Here is a 25,617-nt window from a genome sequence, read left to right as displayed (position 1 = left end):
ATGCTTTATCATTTCCTTCAGAGTCTTTGTTCTTGTTACTTTCAGTATGTCAGTACTCCTCACCTTAAAAAAACACTCCAATTTTGGGGCATGTGGGTGGCTCAGTTGGTTGAGTGTCTGACTTTGGCTCAGGTCATAATCTCATGGTTCATAGGTTCATGCCCTGCATTGGGCTCTGTGCTGACAGCTCAGAGACTGGAGCCTACATCAGATTCTGTCTCTCCCTCTCTTTCTGTCCGTTCCCCACTCATGTTCTGTCTCTCTCTCAAAAATAAACATTAAAAAAAAATAAATAAAAATCCCCAATTTTTAATATATATCAAAGTTCTAAGCGTTAGTTATTAGAAAAATGCAAATTGAAACTAGGAGATAACTACTAAAATTAACTATAAGGGCTAAAATTAAAAAAAAAAAAAAAGACTGTAATATCAAAATTTCCAGTAAGACAGCCAGAACTCCCATAAATTGCTGGTGTGAGTATATACTTGTAGAACTACTTTGGAACACCATTTGGCATTTTTATATAAATTTAAGTATATACCTATCTTTGGATTCAGTAGTTCTCTTGGATATTTTCCCAAGAGAAATGAAAACCTATGGTTACAAAAAGCCTTATTCAAGAATTTTTTTGGTAGATTTATTTATAACGGCTAATCACTGGGAACAACCCAAATGTCAATTGATAGGATGGATAACGGATTGAAAAGTTTTGGTATATTAATTACTACAGAATACTACTCGGTAATAAAGAGGAAAGAACATATGCAAAATGACATGGAGGAATCTAAAAAAAACTCTCAGGTGCTGGACACAATACAGTACAATTCCATTTATATTAAGTTCTCAGATTAGGCAAAGCTGATCTGTGGTGAAAACAATTTAAAATATTGAACAGTGGTTTGATCATTTGGTTGTGGGGAGAGTAGTGGTGCTCAACAGGGAAGGGGCATAAAGGTTTCCTGAAAGGATGAAAATGTTCGGCATCCAATAGAGGTGTAGGTTATACACATTTATCTATTTGTCAGAGTTGTATAGGTAAGCATATATTTCAGCCTATGTAAATTTTACCTAAAAAAAAAAAAATTAAGCTAGGTGTCAGAGAGTGGAGGGTATAGATAGAACAAGAATGGCAGGGTGTCGATGGTTATAGAATTTGGGTTATGGATACATAGGAATTTATTATACTATTTTGTATATGTCTCAAATTTTCCACATGAACAGATTGTTTTGTTTTGGAAATCTAAAAGTTATAAAGACACGTCAACAACACCTATTCTTACAACTGGCTTAATAAATAAAATCTTAACCAATATAATTCTTTTCCCATGTGTACCAAACCCTGATTCCATGTCCCTTCCCACCACCAACTATCATCCTAGATTTCTCTTCACTTTTAAAAGAGGTTAGAGTGGGAGAGAGCCAAAGCATAAGAGACTCTTAAAAACTGAAAACAAACTGAGGGTTGATGGGGGGGTGGGAGGGAGGGGAGGATAGGTGATGGGTATTGAAGAGGGCATCTTTTGGGATGAGCACTGGCTGTTGTATGGAAACCAATTTGACAATAAATTTCATATATTAAAAAAAATAGAAAAAAAAATAAACATTCCAAATATCAATTCTAAAGTTCAGTTTCTTGGGGGGAAGTCTCTCCTGACTCGAAACACTCAATAGCTTAAGTGTCCCTGTTATGTGATTTCATGGCTTTTATCCTAATTATGATTTATTTGTTTGATTACTTCATATCAATCTCTCCATTAGACTTAAGTTTTCAGAGGGCAGGGTATATTTATTCTTATTGTCTTAGTGCCTGGCATAATAAATTTATTGAATGATTGTATTGGTGTCGTTTTTTTCTCTTTAATTAAAGATTTCATAAAAATTGAAGAGCTATTATTCCATACTTTGATTGTTGGATCAGTATGTTAAAAAAAAGTTATGAATGTGAGCAGATTCTTGATAGGTGATAATTCTTTCTCATTTTATTGGCAACTGATTAAAAAAAAGAGCAATAATAATGTGTACTGAGATCTGGAACCATGTCCAAAAGTCCTGCCACTTGATTCCCAAATACTCTTGAGCTTTATTATGTTGTCTGTTTCTTACTTGGAAGCATGTGAGTAAAAGACCCCTTTCCTATTTACAAATATTATTCTACATCCCTCTTCTTTTCTCTAGTGTGCTTTCTCCCTTGCCTATTAGTTTATGTTTATAAGGGATGATGGTCTTGTTTTTTTCTTAAATTTTATACTGTAGGTATATATTTAAATTTTGATTTGCTTCATTGCCTTATGAAGGTATGAACTAGTGAAAAATAAAGATTGATAAAAATGTTTTGCGAATAGTTACACCATTAAACGTGTTATTTTTGGTGCAAATACACGTTAAAAGTACTGAAGGGGAGGGATTGTGTTTTGATTTTTTATTTTGTATTTCAAAATACTTCAGTAGTTTAACAGAGTAGCTAAATTTCTGCTATGATTGCTATGATTGTTGTTTACCTCGTGCTGCTTTTTGGGATATAGCATATTACACAGTTAGGAGTGTGGGCTCTGAAGAGTCAGATTACCAGAATTTGAGTCCTGGTTTCACAGTTTCCTGGCTTCATGATTTTGACCAAGTGACTTAACTGTTCCGTGCCTCAGTTTCCTCGTCATTAAAACAGAGATAATAATAGTACTTGGCAGCATTGTGGAGATTTTATGAGGTAGTGTGTGCAATGCCTGACACTTAGTAAACGTTAGATATTTATATTACTTTTTGGGTTCTAGGGAACCTAATAAAAATAATACCTTTTTCTCTGAGTTTTTTTTTAATCATCATAAAATGCACATAATACATAATTTGCCATTTTCACCATTTTGAAGTGTACAATTCAGTGGAATTAAGTATATTCATAGTGTCCATTAAACAATAACTCTCCTTCTCTGCCTCTCCACAGTCCCTGATAACCTAACCTCTGTTTTACTGTTTCCATGAATGTGACTATTCAGGGTACCACATATAAGAGGAAATCATATAGTATTTGTCCTTTTGTGACTGGCTTATTTCAGATGGCATAATGGTTTCAAGGTTCATTCATATTGTAGCATGTGTTGTAGCTGTTGATTCTTATCTTCATTTTTTGTGATTGGAAAAGATACTTTGTATGATATTGATCTCTTTGAATTTTCTGAGGGTTGTTTTGTGGCCTAATATCTGTTCTTTCTGGGAGAATGTTTCATCAACATTTGAGAAGAATGTGTATTCTGCTGCTTTTGGATGGAGTGTTTTATAGCTATTACATTACTTCAGGTTGATGTGAAAAGACATCAGTGTCTCAGAGGTTCTCTGAGACTGTTCATTTTCCTTTTTTTCTTTCTATTCTACAGACTGGTTAATCTCAGATGATGGCTCTTCAAATTTGCTCATTATGTCTTCTACCTACTCAATTCTGCTATGGAACCTCATTTTTCCTTTTCAGCTAATGTGTCTTTCAGTTTTAGAATTTCTGTTTTGTTCTTTAAAAAAAAATTCTTTATTGATCTTCTCTATTTGGTGATATACCAGTATCTTTGGCATGGTTCTTTTCATTTTTTGAACATATTGAAAATAGCAGATTTAAAGTCTGTCTGCTAGTAAGTCCACTGTGTGGGCTTCCTCAGAGATGGTTTTTACTGACTGCTTTTTTTTCCCCCGTGTATGAGCTATACTTTCATATTTCTTTGTAAATCTTGTAATTTTTTGTTAGAAACTAGACATTTTAAATTACACAATATGAACAATTTAAATTACATAGCACAGATTCTTTCCCTTCCCAAGATTTGTTTTTGTTGTTATTAGGTAATTTTTCTCAACCAATTTGTAAAATCTGAGTTCTTTGTCACGTGAGGTCATGAAGTCTCCACTCAGCTTAGTTGTCAGCTAATGACTGAACAGGGATTTCCTTGAATTCATGGACGCTATAAGTCTACTTGAGAGATTGATATGAAATAATCAAATCACAATTATGATAAAAGACATGAAAGCACATAACAGGGGCACTTAATCTCGTGAGTGTTTCGAGTCAGGAGAGAGAGACTTTCCCCCAAGGAAGTGACCTTAAGATTGATATTTGGAGAATGTTTAAAAGTGAAGAGGGATTCAGCATAGTGGTTGGTGGGGGAAGGGTATGTGAAATTAGGGTATGGTTCATAAGGGAAAAGAATTAGATTGTTATGGTTTTATTTATTAATCCAGGGGTGAGAACATCAGTGCTACTCATTTGTCTTCACACCTTTGATTAAAAAAAACCTTTTCATGTTGAAAATTTTAAACATATCCAAAATAAACAGAACCATATAATAATTTTTTTCCTCTTCATGTTTTTCAGTGCAGACTGGTGCTTTTCATTAGTGGGAAATGTGTAAAGAGCCAGTCTGGATTAAAAAAAATCATTCATTCATTCATTCATTCATTCATTTTTAAGAAATCTCTCTGCCCAAAGTAGGGCTTGAACTCTTGACCCTGAGATTGAGATTTGTATGCTCTGCCAACTGAGCCAGCCAGGCACCCCTGAATTTCTTTATCTTAGAACATCAGCCTCTGGAGAGCTTCTGATTAATTTTTGACTCCCAAGTCAAAGCATTAATAGACTTTCTAGTATGGCTGGGTCCAATTGGGTTAATTCACTGTGGCCCAAGGTCATGTAAAGACATTGAGTTCCCAAGGTAGCTACTGTGAGAGGAGGGTAGTAGACATAAGAGATAGTGCTTGGAAGAAAGCAAGGGTGCAAGGCAGCTAGTACTGTGTTTACAGTAAGTATTATAGTGAAGTAAGTTTCATGATTTATTCTGCAAATTTTAAATGCAGTCTCTTGACCTTATTTGAAACTCTTAAAATTGATCAACAATATGACTTTACAGTCCATGAAAACTGATGTTTTTCTAATACTTTGAAGGGGTTTAAAATACCTGTTACTGGAACCAGTATTTTATTGATTGATTGATACATCTCTTAGATTAGCAATTAGGCAGAAAATGCTGAAGTTAATTAGGAGCACATAATAGGTGTATAATTGTACCAAGCATGAATCACATTTGAAAATCTAGTATTCATGTATTCCTGAGGCACCTAATGCCCAAAAGCTTCTATATCATATACTTTTTATTTAAGTGTATTTACTTGTTTTGAGAGAGAGAGCGAGCGCGTGAGTGGGTGAGGGGTGGGGGTGGGGGGACGGGGAAGGAATCCAAAGTGGGCTCACACTAACAGTGTGGAGCCTGACATGGGGCTTGAACTCATGAACTGTGAGATCATGACCTGAGCCAAAATCAAGAGTTGGATGCTTTAAGGGGCACCTGGGTGGCTCAGTCGGTTGAGTGTCCGACATGGTCGTGATCTCACAGGTTTGTGAGTTTGAGCCCTGCATCGGGCTCTGTGCTGACAGCTCAGAGCCTGGAGCCTGCTTTGGATTCTGTGTGTCTCTCTCTGCCCTTCCCTTGCTTGTGCACGTGCTCTCTCTCCCTCTCTCTCAAAAATAAACACTAAAAAAATAAAAAAGAGTTGGATGCTTAACTGACTGAGCCACCCAGGCTCTCCAGCTTAAGTTTTCAATAACTTCATAATATATTAAGCTTTTGGGCATTCAGGGTACCTAAGGAGTGACCTTTCTTTAAAAAAAAAAAAAAAAAAATCTGAATATCATCTACCCCTTCTTATAACTCTTTAATGTCTGTCCACTGGATGGAAGAAAAGTCCAAATTCAAAAGCGCTTCAAGAACTAATGTTTCTTACTAATTTCTTAGATGCATGATATATTCTAGCCTTATAAATTCAGAATTTTTGCCTGTATTGTGGTGTTTTATGTTCCTGTTTTTATATATAAGGTATTCACTAAACCTAAATATATTTTCCTTTATTTTGCCTCAAAGCCTCCTCATTGAAGACTTTTTATCTTGTCTAAGCTCAATTATATCCTTCATGCTGTTACATTTAGTAGTTAATATTATTATAAGCTACCGTATAGTTATTTTTCTAGATGGTTGTTTTATTCCTTAAATTGAGTTTCTTGAGGGCAGAAATTGTATATTAATCTTTGCATGTGTTGCTTACTGTAGTTGATCGATTAATGCTTATTGGGTAAATGAACCTTTTTATTTTTCATTTTGAGAATATTACAGAGATTGTTCCTTAAAGTGTTTATTAGACAATGGCACAGATTTCTACACAGATTGGCTCTATGGGAAAATAGAGAATAATTAAATAAAAGTAGTTTCATCTAGGAACAGTTTTCTGAAGCTAGAACTAATATGTTATGAAATTAGCTAGAGTGGGGAGTCAAATTTCTAGATGGTTATGTTTTAGTTGTTAAAGTAAATGGCATATAAGAGAACTTCTAAGTTCATATGGCAAAAACAGGGAAAAATTGCAAAGTTAGAGTCTCTGAGGTTTCTGATGTTTCATAGACTAACAAAAGGTTGCTTTATTAGCAGCATTAATGAACAAATCGCTTTATTGGCTTAGGCATACTGGTAGCTTTGTCGGTCCAAAGAGCTAAGAGTTCTCATTTCAATTCATGATTATGTTAGAGTAGTGAAGTGAAAGCCATTGACCTTCTCTTAAGCAGAAAATAGAAAGTTTTTACAAATAGATTGAAGCATTATAAGAAATGTGATGAAAAACTAACTTATCAAACCACTTAAAATTTTTGAGTTTGAAAAATGTTTTTGTGCATCAATTTTACAATAGTAGATTTAAAAGAATAGACTTAACTGGTTGCTATTTAAAAATAATTTTAGTAGGATGGTTTTAAATTTTTTTTTTTTTTTTTTTCAACGTTTTTTATTCATTTTTGGGACAGAGAGAGACAGAGCATGAACGGGGGAGGGGCAGAGAGAGAGGGAGACACAGAATCGGAAACAGGCTCCAGGCTCCGAGCCATCAGCCCAGAGCCTGACGCGGGGCTCGAACTCACAGACCGTGAGATCGTGACCTGGCTGAAGTCGGACGCTTAACCGACTGCGCCACCCAGGCGCCCCTAGTAGGATGGTTTTATAGAGGTAGTTCAGAATGATTGAAAAAATGAATTATTAGAATGGACAAACTTTTCAGTTCTTCAAATGGTGATATATATTAAGATTAATATGAGATACAGAAGGTATTAAACTTTAGAGAAGGTATAATGCCACTCAGATGGCATAGCTTCCAAGTTATCTTTTATTTAAGTAAATGAAATGCATTTTGCTTATTAGGATCATTTTTGGGAGTGCTGATTGGCTTCTATTAATTTACATTAGAGATTAAAGTAGAATCATTGAGGGGCCTTCTAAATCAAAGGTCTTCAAAACCATAGTTTTAAAGGCCATGAATTACAGAAGTAAGTATTGTATAGCTGTATAGAACCAAGATTTGTATAGCAGCAATTCATTTATAATTTTAAATTTCTAAATTATAAGATATTTAAAGATATAAAAAATACAAGAAGGAATTTAAAGTGCTCATGTATCCAAGTGGCCAAAATTGACAAATATTAACATTTTGCTAGAATTGTTTCAGAACTTTTTATTTACTTACAAAAAAAATTTTTTTTTAAATGTTTATTTTTGAGAGAGAGATACAGAGTGTGAGCAGGGGAGGGGCAGAGAGAGAGAGAGAGAGAGAGAGAGAGAGAGAGAGAGAATCTGAAGCAGGCTCCAGGCTCTGAGCTGACAGCACAGAGCCCGACATGGGGCTCGAACCCACAAACTTTGAGATCATGACCTGAGCTGAAGTCAGATGCTTAACTGACTGAGCTACCCAGGTCTCCCTCAATACTTTTTAAATAAAAAGTTAGTTGAGGATGGCTAATCTCATTCTTCTGTCTTTCTTGTAAGAGGTAATTAGTAGTCTGAAGTTATCCATTGTTTTTTATACTTTTATGCACGTTTGCATAAAAAATAGGATTGATTTAGGTTTAAAATGTAAATATTGTTTAACACCTTTTAACTTCCTTTTTTTCACTCAATGTTCATATCAGGATTATCCATGTTGAGATATATATATATATATATATATATATATATATATATATATATATATGTGTGTGTGTGTGTATATATATATGTATATATATATATACGTATATATATATATATATACGTATATATATATATATATATATAAAGTTTGCTTATGTTAACTTCTATATTATTAGTTTGTTCCATTATTTGTGATGTTAAACTGGATTAGTTGGTTTAGCAAATGCTGCCAGATTTCTCCATTGTAAAGATATCTTTTTCTCTTTGGTAATTAATCTATGCATGGAGGCTGAGGAAACATCAAGGACCTTTCGCCCAATGATTTTAACATTCATTGTTGATATTTGCTTGAATCATTGATTACATTGATATTTGCAAAATGATGATTTTTTTTAGTTCTGTTTTTTTCCACATTTATTAGCTGGTATTCTGTGAGGAAGAATTTCTACTCTCCTTTTTTTCATTATCACTGTGGGCTCATGGATTCTTTTATTCAGTGAATTAAAATCCATTATTGTTATATTTCTTTTGAAGGTTCAAATTGTTAAAATTTAGCCAGTGGGAACTCATTCAGTCTGGTTTTGGTGTCTCTGTGATAGGTCCCATCATTTTTAGAGCACTTAATTTTTCTGGCACAACAGAATGTTCTGTTCTTACTTTTATGCTTTTCCCACTATGGACCTGGAAATGGCTATTTCTCCAAGGACCCTTATTCCTCTTGGTGTAGTTCCATCACTACATCATGGGCACTGGATATGTTCTGTATTACTGTGTATCACTGTTCTTTAGGGACTCTTTTCACTGGACAGAGCAAGTGGTCTAAAAAAACCAGTAATATTTGTAATTCCAATCTACTACTGCACGGTTCTTCTCCCTTCCTGTTACATATTTGGATGTCTCTTAACAATAACATCAATATACATTTATTTATTGGTTCTGTCCTTCAACGTATACACAACATAATATTGAAATTGCCATACCAATACTGCTGCCAACTATAAACCCAATATGTAAGGTTTAAGATTTCTATGCAGTTTTTTGTTCATACAGTAGATCCCAGTGAAGTTATGTAGTCAGAGTACTATGCTCATAAGTTATTTTAATTAATTATGTTTTTATGTCACCTTGATAAACACTTGATAATCTGTTTTTGTTCATATTCAGTTTTAGGGCCCCATTATTGATTTAATATTATTTACTGTTTTGAGAATAGTAAAACTACCATGTCTATGGGTCAAAACTACATAAAAAAGCATTCTTAAAGGTCTTCCTTCTCAATCACTATTTTCCATTTTTACTCACTTTGTAGGTAACCAATTTCATTAATTTCTGGTTTATCCTTGTGTTTCTTTTTATAAAAATAAGCCTATTTATGTGTGTGCATGCATTTATGTTTGTATGTTATTCATGTTCTTTTTTACACAGAAACACTAGATATGCATATTCCTTATGAGTGAATTTGAGCATTAGCTTATTGAATTCTAGGAAAACATTTGCTGGTATTTTTATTTGAGTAATGTTATTACTCATTAGCTTGGGGAAATCAACATCTTTATGATAATAAGGTACTTTTGCAAGAGAATAGGGGATGTCTTTCTATTTGCTTATTTACTTTTGTATGTTTCAGAAGTGTTTTAAAGTTTTCCTTATAGAAGTTTTACACATTTACATTTATTCTTAAGTATTTTTATCTTTTTTGTTGTTTTTTTATAAATACTGTTTTCTGTTCAATCAAATAAGCAATTTGAATTTTTTTCTTTTTACTAAGAGATTTAAGCTTGTTTACATATCTTGATATGATGGGTGTTTTTCTGATTGATGTGTTGTATTTACTGCTGTTTTTTATTCTTTCACATAGTGGTCTGTTTCTCTACTTTTTGAGAATTATTTTCTTACTTAAGGAAGGTTGATATTTTTGTTTTAATGGCTAAATTTTGGCAGTGGACTTAGACTGCTGAATATTGTTTTGTCTGCATTAAATGAATATCCTTTGACATTCACTTGTTACCTATTTAACACCAGAGAGCTGATTCTTCTCTGTGTTTTTATTTCCCTTTATTTTACATATTAAAAATTCCATTATAATATGTGAAAGAATATAATATTTAAGTACCATTCTTCTGTCCTTGTCCATACCTTTGTTTTAGTAATATATCTAAAATTAAATATATTCACTGTTGTCTCTGTTTAGTAAAGCTTTTGTCAAAGTTTCCTCTGTCTTTATTTGATGGTATGAAATTCATTCTTTTGTAGATTGCTCATAATGGGCTATGCTTAATGTATTTCCGGAGTTCATGCAAGTTTAAATCTGTGTTTCTTTAATAGCCTTGATAGTTAAAAGGACACCTGATTGGATATGAAATCCTTGGTTTACACTTTGATTCCTTGGATTTCTTGAAAAAGGTGCTACAATGTTGACTCACTTTGAATGTTGCTATTGAGAAATCTGATGCCAACCTTACTTCTGTCTTTTGTAAGAAGCTTAGTACAGTATTTTTGTTGGAAGCCCCCAAAGGTTTTCTTTTTTTTTTTTTTTTTACTATTAAAATTTTATTAGGCTATGTTTTAGAGTTTATTATTCTGAGATTGTTTTTCCAAGTATGTAGATTTTTGTCAGAATTCACATATATCATATTTCTTCCTGCCTGCTACAACATACATGTATGCAATTGTTTTTGTTTTTGGAAATACGTTTTAAATTATAATTTTAAATATTCTTTTATTTTGCTTTTATTCTTCGTAGTTATCAGTTATGCATGTTATAGCTTCTTCACAGATCTGTGGTTTTTTATTTGATCTTTTTTCCTTTATTTTTATTCTCTTGTCTGTCTTCTTGCTCCTTATTTTCCCTTATGTTTTTATTTGAATTCAGTCTTACTTTTTATAATTTAAAAAATGATTTGACTTTTCCTTCTTCTTCTTTTTTTTTTTTTTCTTTTTGTTTATTCTCCCAAGTAGGGTCAATTATTATTTCATATCTTGCTGTGTTTTGTCAATATCTATTCTGAGTTTTTGATTTTTGCTTACACACACACACACACACACACACACACACACACACACTGTATTTACTTTAATTTGGAGTATTAGTTGACAGTTTTGTGAATTTTTTGTGGTGAGAATTTTCATTAGCTGAAGTGTTTGGATTGGAATTTCCATGTTTTTTTTTTTCCCTTAAAAAATTCTTTTTTTTTTTAATGTTTATTTTTAAGAGAGAGAGAGATTGAGTGTGAGCAGGGCAGGGGCAGAGAGGGAGACACAGAATCTGAAGCAGGCTCCGATCTCTGAGCTGACAGCACAGATCCTGACGTGGGTCTGGAACCCACGAGCTGTTAGATCATGACCTGAGCCAAAGTCAGACGCCCAGCTGACTGAGCTACAGCTGCCCCTTTCCATGTTCTTATAGTAGCTTTTTAATTAGTGTTGTCTACTACTTCTATTCATTTCCTGGCTTAGCGTTACCAGTTGTATGTAGACAGGGGTGAGAGATTTGCCTGGCTTATAGTATTTCTTGTTCAAGAGCTCTCCCTTTTGTTGGTATAGTGAAGTGCAGTTTCTTTAATGTATAGGTTATTTATTTATTTTTTTGTTTGTTTTTTTGGTCTGGGAGGGTGAGGGGAAAGGGGTTTGTATATTGTACACTTTTGAGATTCTTTTTTGTTTTTGTAAAACACTTGATTTCCACCTTTTGCTTTCTTCTGTCCTTTTACCACCAAGCCTCTAAGGGTGTCCCATCTTCCTGAGACTGCCATCTCTGATCCTTCATACTTTGAACCCTCCCTATCTATTCATTGGTAGCCAGGAATCTGATCTACTCTGGGACACCATTTCTTAGTACTTTTCTATTTACTGTAAGACTTTCGCTTTCTGGAAATTATGTGTTCCACCTACTCTAGGCTCCAGTTTCCTTCTGCTTGCCATGCAGTCTGTGCTTGATTAAGCCAATGGTGTGGTTTATGGGTTAAGCCATGGTTAAGCCAATGGTGTGGTTTATGGGTAGTTTTATTTGCTCTCTGGGTTGATGCTTTTTTTTATTTTCAGTTTTGAAGGGTGTATGGAAAGATTGGATTTACATGGGGCTGTTGTCCTATGAGAACCTGGAATATAGTCGTTTGACTTTTAACTTTGTTGTACCCCTTCTAATACAGAAGTGTCAAGTTTTGATGATGAATATATCAACTTTTTCTTTTATGGCTTTTGTGCCTTATTTAAAATAGCATTTTCAATCTTCATGTCTTGTGAGATTATCCTATATTGTCTTTTGAAAGTTTTAGTTTCAATTTTTTCAGGTGTTGGTAAAACATAATACCTAGAAAGTTTGATCTACACTGGGATGTTGTCGAGATATATTTTTACCTTACTTTTTTAGTGGATGTTTAATTGTCCCTGAATCATTCATTTAAATAGTCCTTTTTCTCACTTCTTGTAATACTACCTTTGTCATGTATGAAATTTCTGTATACACACAGATTTGAATTTGGACTCTGTGTTCTTGTTCATTGGCCTCTTCGACCCAATACCGCAGATCTCACCGTTATGAATGTATGGTAAATCTTCGTTTCTGGTTGATAAGCCTCTTTTCTTTTTACCCTAAAATTTTTGTCTAATCTTGGTCCCATATTAACTTTGAGAAAATCATTTGGCTTTGTTTTTAGGTATGAACTAAACTAATAGCAACAATTATTTGTTTTTACTGAAACAAGGGATCAACTTGACATTTTAGCACCTTCTGTGTGTATATATTATCTTATTTAATTTTTAAGCACCTTCTGTGTGTATGTATTATTTTATTTAATTGTAAGCAATTGTAACATGTAGGTATTGCTATGCTTGTTTTACTTTGAAGAAACCAAAACTTAGAAAAGTTAAATAATTTTATTCAGTAAATATTGAGTACTATATGTACTACCATGCCCTAGAGCTAGAGTAATAAATAAAACTGGTGCTAATATAAAGATTTTTAAAAAGACATGTAATGATCCTTAATAGTTATAAAATGTAGAATTGCTTGGTTATTTTTTTTGTTACACATATTGAAAAAAATTTTTTTAATGTTTATTTTGAGAGAGTGAGAGAGAGAGAGAGAGAGAGCACCAGAGCAGGAGAGGGGCAGAGAGAAAGGGAGACACAGAATCTGAAGCAGGCTCCAGGTTCTGAGCTGTCAGCACAGAGCCTGACATGGGACTCGAACCCATGAAACATGAGATCATGACCTGAGCTGAAGTTGGACGCTTAACTGACTGAGCCACCCAGGTGGCCCATGTTACATACATTTTAAATGGTAAAGAACCACATTAACGAGAATTTGCAAAATAGACAAAAGGATAGAAGTCACCAGAATAATTGAAAATATTTAAATTCATATCTACTTTTTTCATAGTTTCTTGGCATATAATTTTTATTACAAGTTTATTTAATATTTCAATCAGATGTATAAGTGACACATGATAGTTCCTTTTTGTATACATAACAAAATCATATGTAGTTGAGTGTGCCATATTGTAAAGTGGATCTTTTTAAGATATCACATGACTATCACATGACTTAGTAAATAGTTTATTAAAAGTGAACCTATTTGGATGGGTCTTAGTGATACTGCCTTATGGAAGACATCTATATTAAGATAACATTTATTTATGTAGCCGTGTTTATTAGAAAAATGATCTTCGAATCTAACTTTGCTCTGAAATCATGTCATGGACTACTGTGGGTCTATGGAGTTTCCACTGATAACATAATATGTCTTAGTCTAGATCTCGTCTACCTTAAGGAAAAGACTTGAAGAGATGATAAGCTTCGAGTGCCTATACAAATTTCTCTTTTGTAAATAATTTGTTTATACTTGGAAGTTTGATTACATAATTTGGGTTATTTGCTGTGATATATGCTTATATGCAGTGCCTTTTAAAAAGAGGTAGGCAAGACATGAATGTTAATTGAATATTTTCCACGTGGAAGTAATTGAAGATAGAAGGTATAGGAGTGGAGACTCAGAACTCTTTCATTATAGGAATGTCCAGCCAAGTTTTGTTTTTTCTGTATTTACAAGTATTTACATTTAGAAATTTCAAGTATTTACATTTAGAAAACTTTCCAGTCACCTAATAGGGTTATTCAATTGGAAAGTTTGGAATATGCTATAAATTTTCTGAAAAACATACATTTATGCTAAGGTTATGTATATTAGTATATGTTATTTCTTTTCTTAGTGCTAGATAGTTTGTTAGAATCAGGTTTGGCACCAGAGAAAATGTATGTTTCTAGATTTTACTCATTTGTAAAAATTATTCTTAAAGACAAAATAGAAGACAGGGGTCTTGACCTTCAAAACTCTTGTAAAATGGCCATTAAAGATGAATTATTTTTTTTTTAATGTTTATTTATTTTTGAGAGAGAGACTGTGAACAGGGGAGGGGCAGAGAGAGAGGGAGACAATCCAGTTCGGAGGCTTCAGGCTCCAAACTGTCAGCACAGAGCCTGATGTGGGCTTGAACTCAGAAACCGTGAGATTATGACCCGAGCTGAAGTTCGTTGCTTTAACCAACTGAGCCACACAGGTGCCCCAAAGATGAATTAAATGATAAGTTTAAAAGATCTTTGTTACAATTCTTTCAATTATGAATACAACTATATAATTGTTTACTACTTATCAAAAATATCCATTGTGGTCATATTTAATATTTATATTTAAAGGAAGGCCAAACATTACTTTTAGTTAGTTCCTAGTTTAAAAGGTATTATTTTGACAAATTTTGTTAAAAGTATTAGAAATACATATATATACAACACATCTATATATATTTGTATATATTTCAGTCGTTATGAACTTATATTTTCTGTCATTGTGAACTTAACATTAAAGAAAATATATACTTATGACCTAGTATCATTTGATTTTTCTCACCTTTACTGTTAATAGTGTCTTCAATTTTAAAAGAAATTTGTGTGGTCTTTTATACCCGATTTAAATAGGAAATTTAGATACTTGACTGTTCAACCAAAGTATTTGTCCATCAGGGTATATGTTACAGTCTATTTTGTTTGTATTGCCTTGTTCTTGATTTTGTAAGGTCTTGCTTTTTATGTAAACTTCTCTAGTGTTTGGTGGTATGGTTTAGTAGGGTCTGGCCTGTGTGTAGGGAGAGTCATGCACCCGTAGGATAAAGATAAACACTATTTGTCCGAGCATCAATTTTACTTAAAGAGTTAGAGAGTAGAAATGTTAAGCTAACTACACTTACTGTGATAAGCACTACATAATGTGTAGAATTGTTGGATCGCTATGTTGTACAATTGAAGCTAATATGACATTGTATTTTAGCTATACTTAAATGATAAAAATTTTTAAAAAATGGCTATTCTGAATCCTGAAAAAGAAAAAGAACGTTAAGCAATTTAACTGTTAGGTAATTAGAAGATTATATAATAAGATGACTTCACAAATAATATAGGATTGAATGCAAAATGTGTGTTGTTTTTCAAAAGTTTTTATTTATTTATTTTGAGAGGGAGAGAGAGAGAGAGGGAGGGGCAAAGAAAGAGAGAGAGAGAGAGAAGAAGAGACAGAATTCCAAGCAGGCTCTGCACTGTCAGCACAGAGCCTGACATGGGATTTGAACTCATAAACTGTGAGATCATGACCTCAGCTGAAACCAAGAGCTAGACGCTCAACCGGCTGAGCCACCCAAGTACTCCAAATGTGTGTTAGTTTTTAACATAAGTAAGACAAGCATTTTGTCTTTCATGTAGGCTCTTTAAAAGTTTGTACTCTGCATTGTCACATGTTAGGTGGAACTGAGGATAGGGTGGGTGGGATGAGAGAGTTATATGTTTATTACTTTTACCTGTGGTGGCATTTTGCTAGGGACACTAAACTGGAATGTTGTGACAAGTATTGTTTTAAGGTATTTTACCCTTGACTTTCTTGGTGTCTAGGATACCTTCCTAGGAAATTAATTTGACAGAATCTGCTTATCAGGTACAAGGCCTATTTATGGGTTAGTAGTTTTTTATGTTTTTAAAGTTTATTCATTCATTATTTCTGAGAGAGTTGGAGAGAGTGAGTGAGCGTACACAACTGGGGGAGAAGCAGAGAGAGAGAAGGAGACACAGAATCCAAAGCAGGCTCCAGGCTCTGAGCTGTCAGCACAGAGCCTTCCCTGCACAGGGCTCAACACAGAGCTCTAATCTGGAACCTTTGAGTTCACAACCACGTCCGAAGCTCAACTGGTTGAGCCACTCAGCCGCCCCCTGTGGGTTTGTAGTTTAAAACTTAAAGGCTTCCTAGTCCTGAGGTATATCATCAGGACAACTTTGTCTTCTTTTCTCCACATCTTTAGAATTTTGATCTTAGGTCTTGGTTTCAGTCTTTTTGGTATTTTTGTTGTCATTATTGTTTAATTTTGTAAACTGTGTTTACATTTTCTTTCTGTCCATTTAATCGGGCTTTGTATTTTTCTTTGTATGAATCTTGTGTCCCGAGGAACTTTGCATCTGAGCATTTAATAATTGAATTAGCTGTTGTGAGTGGATTCATTAAAAAAATTTTTTTTAATGTTTTTATTTATTTTTGAAAGACAGAAAGAGACAGTACGAGCAGGGTAGGGGCAGAGAGAGAGGGAGACATAGAATCCAAAACAGACTCCAGGCCCCGAGCTGTCAGCACAAGAGGCCGATGTGGGACTCAAACTCATGAACCGTGAGATCATGACCAGAGCCGAAGTTGGATGCTTAATTGACTGTTCCTGAGTGGATTTATTTTAAATGAACAACGTGCCATGAGTAATATTGTATTGCAGTTGACTTCCTTTTCTGTGGTGCTTTTACAAAGTTGCCAGTATTTTTATTTGCTCTCCCCCCATATGTATAGCCAAGTAATTACAAAAAAGGTGCTCTTTGCCATATTTATTCTATAAATGGTACTGTGCATTTGAACTACAAAGAGGAGGACATCCTTATTTTATCTTTACCTTTTAAAGGCAAAGTTTGCTGATTTTTATTTTTTCTTTAATGGGAATTTTGATTTTTTGTTTTATGTATTTGACATTTATCATTTTAAGAAAAAAATACTTCATGCTTATTTTGGAAATTTATGTAGAGTACATGTTACAACCCATAAAGCTACATGAAATATGTAGGAATAAATTTAACAAGAAAGGGATAAGATTTGTATGATGGAAATAACATTTTATTCAAGGTTCAAATAAATGAAGAGACCTACTACTTTTCAAAATGAAAAACCCAGTGTTATAAGATGTAGACTTTTTCAAAATTTTACCCATAAAACTAATGCAATTCCAATCAAAACAACAATTTATTTTTTCAGTTTGAAAAAGGGGGGAACTTGACAACTTGATTCTCAAATATATGAAGTATATGAATCAGAGTATCCAGTAGAAGTTTTAAAAATAAAAACCTGACAAGTGTTTTATGGTATTGCTTGCTATACTGTAAAGCTGTAGTAATTAAAGGGTGTCTGGGTGGTTCAGTTGGTTAAGTGTCTGACTTCTGCTCAGGTCATGATCTCGTGGTTCATGAGTTCCAGCCCCGCGTCAGGCTCTGTGCTGACAGCTCAGAGCCTGGAGCCTTCTTTGGATTCTGTGTCTCCCTCCCTCTCTGCCCCTCCCCTGCTTGCACTCTGTCTCTCTCTCAGAAATAAATAAACATTAAAAAAAAAAAAAAGCTGTAGTAATTAAAAACATTGATAGTGATGATGCAGGAAGAGTCCAGAAAGAGTCCTAATAAATGAAAAATGAGGAGAGTGTATAGACACACAAAGCACAATGTTATTTTTTTAACATATCAAAATGTAAAGAACCATATATTTGAAAAGGAAAACAGATTTGCCTCCATTAAAATGGAATAGACTCCTCTAAGAAAAAATATTATAAGAGGGCCAGATTAGTAGAAAATATTTGTAATTTGTAGCAAAGTTTTAACAAGCATAACAGAGCTTCTAAAATTAACAAAATTTATTCTCAGTTTTTAAGAGTCTCTTATGGTTTGGCTCTTTCCCTCTCTAACTTTTCTTCCCCTCCCCCCTCCCCCATGGTCTTCTGTTAAGTTTCTCAGGGAGGGAGGGGAAAGTGGGTGATGGGCATTGAGGAGGGTACCTTTTGGGATGAGCACTGGGTGTTGTATGGAAACCAATTATTTGACAATAAATTTCATATTAAAAAAGTAAAATTAACAAAGCTTAGAAAAATGAATTGTGAATAAGGAATAATAATTCTAAGAATATGCATGATTTTATAAAAGTATGCATAAAGATATATATCTTTACATATACATCTATATATGCTTATATATCTTTACATATATATGTATGTAAGTGTTAATTATAGCATCATTTGTAGTAGCAAAATGTTGGAAGCAATCTGAATGCCCACTAGTAGAGAAATGGCTACATAAATTGTAGTACATCATCCATATTTTGAATATTAATAGATTGACCAAAAAAGATTCAAATCTAAATGTCATGAAATAGCAAAATGTCCAAGACATATTATTAATATATAAAAAGAATCCTATAGTCTGATCTCATTTACTTAGTAGAACTATATTATTTATGGTAATCTTGAAACCATTCCAAAATACAGACAAGACATTTAAATTAACCTATTAATATTATTAGGAACCATAAATTTAACATTAAGAGAATACAGACAAATACAGCCACTAAGGCAAACCATAAGAGACTCTTAAATACAGAGAACAAACTGAGGGTTGCTGGAGGGGAGGTGGATGGGGGGATGGGTTAAATGGGTAATGGGAATTAAGGAGGGCACTTTTTGGGATTGGCCCTGGGTGTTATATGTAAGAGATGAATCACTTGGTTCTACTCCTGAAGCCACCGCTACACTGTATGTTAACTAAATTGAATTTAAGTAAATTAAAAAAAATATATATATAAAATAAAAGTCTTTTACTATCAATTGAATGGAAATATCAATATTAATCTATGATTATACACATATATAGTCCCCTCTTCCTTCTAGTAGAAGGGCTTATAAGCATCAGCAATTGCAGTAGCAATAATTACACTCAGCACTGATAAGATCGTCTCTAAATATTGTTTCTACTGAAAGGATCCAAGGCTTCTGTGAAAAATTGCAGATCCTAGTTCTTGGGCAGAGAAAACAGCCAGAAAATAAGAAAGTGCTCAAAAGCTATTGTATCACATCAGCAGAACCCCCAAACCCCAGCTCCAAAGGAGTTCCTAGTGGCCATATCTGGAACTATCTAAGCCTTAGTGAGAGAATTATTGTAATTAATTATAAAACCTTAATTTGAAAAAATAATTTAGAAGTCCAGAGTGATAAGAGGGATAAAGGAAAAGGGAAGCCTTATTTAGAGAAGAGAGAAGTTAATACCTTTTGAAGCGATGTTAGAACTAGAATATTATCATAGTGAAAACTCCAGTGAAACACTTTAGACCAGAACCATCAGTGAATGCCAAAACCTTGGAGGAAAGACTGCTGGAAACAGGGTATACACATAATACCAAATTATTATCCCACACATCACTTACTATTACAAAGGAGAAAATGTGCCTTTGCAAATAGAAAGATCTGTAAGTTGCCACTTGAACCAAGTGGTTCAAACAACATTGGTATGTTTCTTGTTGTGATGTACCATGGAATACTTAACCACCTTTGGAGTCTTCTTACCTAATATGTTTATTCTGTATCCAGTCAGGTCCCCACATTCCATGAGTTAAAATCTTTTATTAGTTCTAGGAGCTTTTTTGTAACCTTTGTCTACATTTTCTATGTAGATTGTCATGCATGCAAATAAGACCATTTTTTAAAAATGAAAATTTTTTTATTTTTTTAATTTATTTTTCATGTTTTTTAAATGAACTTTTGAGGGGGGGGGGAGAGAAACAGGTGGGGAAGGGGCACAGAGAAAGGGAGACACAGAATCTGAAGCAGGCTCCAGGCTCTGAGCTGTCAGCACAGAGCCCGATGCTGTGCTCGAACCCACGAACTGTGAGATGATGACCTGAGCTGAAGTTGGATGGTTAACCGACTGAGCCACCCAGGCACTCCAATACCATTTTTAATTTATTCATTTCCAATTTGTATGCCTTTTTTCTTATTTTTTCCTAACTGTTCTTGCTAGGGCTTCCAGTAATGATGCTGAATCGAATAAATGTCTTTGCCTTGTTCCTGGTCTTTTATTAGTTGTTTATTGTTAAATATAGAATTAGCTGTAAGTTTATTTAGACAGCCTTTAGTAGTTTGAGAAAATTCCTGCTTTGCTTTATTTTTTTTTTTCCTTATTGGTGAGAAATGGATGCTGGATTTTGTCTAGTGCTTCATCATTAGCTGTGTGGTTCTTCTTGCTTCATTAACACGATCTCTTTCCTTGTTTGATTTTCAAATATTGGACCAGCTTTGTATTCTTGCCGTATACTTACTCTACTTGCTTATGAGCTGTTATTCATTTTTATATTGCTGGGTTGAGTTTGCTTATTTATGTTTTTTTGAAAGAGAACTGTTCATCACTTTTATATACAGAAAATTCAATAGCGTCTACTAGCACAGTTTGGTGGCTAATTCTTTAGCCTTTGCCTTTTCCAACTTGGGAATGCAAGCCACTAACTTTGGACCCAGGATGTTGCCTTCCCAGTGATGGCACATCTCATCATGTCTGTCATTGTAATTGGTCCTGATAGTTTCTACCAGCTTGGCCAGAGGTCCTTTGTTTTCTGAGTTAACCTGTGTGAGAGTGACAGTGGTGCAGATCTTCCTGTGGACCAACCTGGCCTCCCCCTTGATGATGCAGTAGGGAACCCCCAGCTTATGTCACATGGCAGGCAGGAATACAACCAGCCAATGAGATCCACATCATGTGCAATTACTACCAGCTGAGCCTTCTTGTTTTCTACCAGGATGGTGACAGTATTAACCCCAGTTTGAATAACAGGCAGCCTTTTAGTGGGGACATCCCCTTTGCTGGTAGCTTTTTTCAAGGTTTGGGCCAATAATCTCTGCTGCTTCTCTCACTTTGTCTCTGGTCTGTGTTTGTGGGCCAGCTTAAGCATTTGAGTAGCTGTTTGGCAGTCTAAGACCTGGGTGAACTGGTTAATTGCAGGAGGCGCTTTTAGACGTTTATAGAAAATAGCCCTTTGCTGCTGCAGCTGGATGTAGCGGGGCCATTTGATAAAGTGGTTGAGGTTCCTTTTGGGCTGGATGTCCTGTCCAGTGCCAAAGTTCTTGGGTATTTTCTCAAACAGGGGATTGACTACCTTCTTGGCCTCTTGCTTCTTTATAACAGCAGGGACTGGGACCACCTTCTTCCCCTTCGTCTTCTTTCCTTTCAGCACCTTGGATGGCTGGAGGAGAGAGATGAGTTTGCTTATTTTGTTGAAGAATTTTGTATATGTTCATGAAGGATGTTGTTTCTGCTGTTTTCTTACAGTATCTTTGTCTTGCTTTGGTACTTTGAGTTGGGAGTAAATTCTACTTCTTCTGGAGTAAATTGTATTTAATTGACATTACTTCTCCTACATATTTTGTAGCCTTTGTTATGAAACTTCAAAGCATGTATTTTAGTTTTTGGAAAAATTTTAACTACAAATTTGTTTTCTTTAATATATACCAGAAAATTCAGGTTATCTGCTTTTTCTTGAATGAGTTTTGGCAGTTTTTCTCTTTTGGGATGAAATGATACATTTCATTTTAGTTCCTGAATTTGTAGGCATTAATTTGTATTACCTAATTATTATAAGTATTCTGTAATTATTTTAATGTCTAAAGTCTATAGTGAAGATCCCTGCTTTCACTCCTCTTGGTAATTTATATCATCTTTCTCTTTTTTTTCCCCTTGGTTAGTCTAGGTAGAGATTTATTAATTTTATTGAGCTTTTTAAATAACTAGCTTTTGTATCCATTTATTTTTCTCTATTTTACTGTTTTCAATTACATTGAAATCCATTGATTTCTGCTCTTTATTATTATCTTCGTGCTGTTTGCTTTGAGTTTATCTTACTCTTCTTCTTTGCCCAGTTTCTTAAGGTGGAATCTTTTCAATTTAAAACTTTTCTTCTTCTTCTTCTTCTTCTTCTTCTTCTTCTTCTTCTTCTTCTTCTTCTTAAGTTTATTTATTTTTGAGAGAGAGAGAGTGAGCATGCAAGTGGGGGAGGGGCAGAGAGCGAGGAAGAGAGAGGATCTCAAGCAGGTGCTGCACTGTCATCACAGAACCCTATGTTAGGCTCAAACTCACCAACCATGAGTTCATCACCTGAGCTGAAATCAGGAGTTGGGTGCTCAACCAACTGAGCCACCCTGGTGCCCCTCTTTTTCATTTCTCATATAGGCATTTAATGCCATTAATTTCCATCTAAACACGATGTTGATTGCATCATACTAATTTTGATATGTTGTATTTATTTTCATTTTCTAATTTCCTTTGAGCCTTCTTTGATCCATTGGTTATTTAGATATGTAGTTGAATTCTTATTTTAGGGATTTTTTGGGAGGTATTTTTCTTTTACTTATTAATAGCTTAGTTCCATTAGATAACCTATTTTGTATTTTTTTTAGTTCTTTTAATTCTTTAAATTTTGTTAAGGCTTGTTTTATTTTGGTGAATGTTTCATTGTACACTTGGAAGGAATGTGTATGCCTCTGTGGGTCGTTGGAATAATTTGTTTTGAATGGAAAGGGAAAATGTTTTAACTTTTTAATAAGATTAGACCTTAAATCCTAATTCCTTGAAGCCAGTAGGGTAATAGAAAAGGATATTGGTGGGGGGCACGTGGGTGGCTCAGTTGGCTAAGCGACAGACTTTTGATTTCGGCTCAGGTCATGATCTCACCGTTTGTGGGATGGAGCCCCACGTTAGGATCTGCGCTGGCAGTTCAGAGCCTGTTTGGGATTCTCTCTTTCCCTCTCTTTCTGTCTCCCCACCCCCACTCATGCTGGCTTGTGCACACTCGCTCGCTCTCAAAATAAATAAATTAGAAACTTAAAAAAAAAGAAAGAAAGAAAAGGATCTTGGGGATCTTGGGATTCACAATACTTGGTTTTAGATAGGCTGCCTTTTGCTATTTATATTATTTCAGATAAATTCTTTTGGGCTTTTGTTTTCTCTAGTTGTTAAATAGTATTGATACATTTGATTTTGTGAAATTCTTCTTTTCTTTAAAATTGTACGCATCAAATTTTATAGTACCAGGTTTAAGGTTAATAGGTTTATTCTTTACTCTTTTTTTCGGTTATTGTATCATTCTTTTCCTCATTTTTAAAAACTTAGTCTGGATAGTGTAGTTTTAGGGATTATATGAGATGTTAGGACCCTGTAAAGTTTCAATCTATTGTAGAATCTGCCAGTTGCAGATATCAAGGTAGCAGTTTATGTTTCTAGATAAAGGCCATGTTTCTGGAAAGGGTTTAGAATTCTCACAGTGGTTGTATATGTCACTGCAATAAAGTGATCAGTTGGGGCTTGTGTTGACTTAAGGAGTGTGAAAATGATGGTGAAAGATATATAAGGCACAAGCTTCGAAAGAAGTACATTGTAAAAATTGGCAATTTACAAGAACTTATGAGGAGTTTAGAAATACTTGTAAGGTTTGTGGGAATGTTGAAGAATATGGTGGGGGCTTAACTTTATAAAAGAGTATTTGTGTAGCGAAAAGGATTATATATAAAATGTAGATGATTTACAACAAAACTTGTATTTCGTAGTGTTGTAGCAGCTGGGACAAGTCAGATATTTTAAAGATACCATGAATTTACTTTTTAAATTTGTAAATAGTGTCTATGGTAATCAGAATGTTGAGGGATTCTGGGGCGCCTGGGTGGCTCAGTCGGTTGAGTGTCCAACTTCGGCTCAGGTCATGATCTTGCAGTCCATGAGTTTGAGCCCCATGTCAGGTTCTGTGCTGATAGCTTGGAGCCTGGAGCCTGCTTCCGATTATGTGTCTCCCTCTCTCTCTGCACCTCCCCTGCTCATACTCTGTCTCTGTCTCTCTCAAAAATAAAATAAACATTAAAAAAAAAAGAATGTTGAGGGATTCCTTTCAAACTCTTTGAAGTATTGTTTAAGCATTTCTTTGCAGTTTTGAAGCAATCAGGCAAGATGCTTCAGAGGATAAATACTGAGTGCTGTGTCTTCTTTGTTCAGGAAATAGAAATGCAACATGAGATTTTTAAAGTGTAAATTTACATCTTTTGCAGAAAATGTGATGGGGTGAAGGTTTTTGAAAACATTTGAAGGTTGTACTGGGATTCACTTCTGTATAAGGTGGAGATAACACTGTTGATTTGTACTGGGTTGATTTGTGAAATATTGTAATTAGGCTAAATTGAATGGGTGATGGGTAATTTGAGAAACGATTTCTAATGTTTGTTCCAGGTTATTCAAGATCTGATCTTTCTAACTACTTACAACTTTTGACTAGCTGAGATCCTGCTTTTTTTATATTCATCACCAGTCTACCTCTTGCTTTTCCACCTACAAAATTAAAATAGAAAACAACAAAAAATAACAGTATATAGGGAATAATAAATAATATAGGGAAATATATCATTAGCATAACATATATAAATAAGTATATTTAAAGATGCAAGATTTTCAAATACAAATATTTGCATGGTTATAGTTCATGAGCAATCTTTATTAAATTTGTTGCTAGGTGAACGGTATGTAGTCACTGAATTCATTCATTCTGTGTCTCTTTTGTTTTAGGGGAAGACTGTTCTACTTACATCCTTATTGTCCTCTTTGGGATCTTTAGTATTACTGGAAATTATAGTTAGGTAATTTTTTTTAATAAACCCATGTCTAGTTCTGCAGGCTCTTTAGATGTTGGATGGGATCTTTTGGTTCTCAGCTTCAGAATTAATAACTCTGTGATCCTGATCCTTTTCCTAGTATATGTCTTGTTTGCTGAGATGTGTGACCTCTGGAGAGGTTTTCCTTATATTCAGTAAGTTGATCTTTCTCTTTTAGGAAGATAAGGCAAACTTCTCTTAAGGGAGGTCCCCCCCCCCCTTTTAGTTCTAAGATGTCTCTCAAATTAACAGATTTGTTCATATCAAAATTTCCCAAAGTGGGAATGGTAAGTCTTACTCTTTTTTTTTTTTTTTTTTTTTTTTTTCAAGCTTATTCCCGGAGAAGAAGCGGTAAGTCTTACTCTTGATGAGTAACCTGGTGAATACCATTTAGAAAGAGAAGTACCCCAGACGCCTGGGCTCCTCAATTGGTTAAGTGTCTGACTTGTCTTCGGCTCATGTCACCATCTCAGAGTTCATGAGTTTGAGCCCCGTATCAGGCTCTGCATGACAGTGTGGAGACTGCTTGGGATTCTCTCTCTCTGCACCGCCCTGCTTCTCTCAAAATAAATTTTTTCAGTTTAATAAACTGAAAAAAAATTACAAAAAATAAAAAAAGATAAGTACCTGAATTAGAAGAAGCAGGTATCTGGCTTGGGGGTGGAACAAATGGTTAAACTGATTAAAAAATCAGTTTTGTGAAAGGGTTACTTGTGCACCTTATGTCTGAGAACTGTACCTGAGTGGTCAGCTACCTACTAGTAGAACGCTGATGACAATTTTTGGCTGATTGGAGTTTTGGAGGAGTCTACCAGGCCAGACAAAGTAGAAAAGTAGATTAATACTTCTATATTGATAAA

At 34.4% G+C, this 25,617-nt stretch overlaps 1 protein-coding gene and 1 pseudogene across 5 annotated transcripts in view; one reads left to right on the top strand and one right to left on the bottom strand.

Moving 5' to 3' along the window:
- Positions 1 to 25,617, top strand: part of FBXW7 (F-box and WD repeat domain containing 7) — a 226,978-nt gene that overhangs the window by 43,285 nt on the left and 158,076 nt on the right. Inside the window, exon 1 of one of the 5 annotated variants that reach the window (XM_060654002.3) lies at positions 24,599 to 24,742. The exons of 3 other annotated variants lie outside the window; for them this stretch is intronic. The gene's annotated coding sequence lies outside the window, so the exon portion shown is untranslated. Of the gene's footprint in view, positions 1 to 24,598; positions 24,743 to 25,617 lie in introns of those variants that run through there. One more of the 5 variants, XM_078445696.2, reaches the window with a different exon arrangement.
- The window catches only part of LOC132692989 (large ribosomal subunit protein eL8-like), a 32,049-nt pseudogene continuing 26,944 nt past the window's right edge, over positions 20,513 to 25,617 (bottom strand).

This window comes from Panthera onca, chromosome B1, assembly GCF_046562875.1.
Source record: "Panthera onca isolate mPanOnc1 chromosome B1, mPanOnc1 haplotype 2, whole genome shotgun sequence".
Lineage (NCBI taxonomy): Eukaryota > Metazoa > Chordata > Mammalia > Carnivora > Felidae > Panthera > Panthera onca.
The sequence above is the reverse complement of the archived record's forward strand: the minus strand, read 5'-3'. Positions and strand labels throughout refer to the sequence as shown.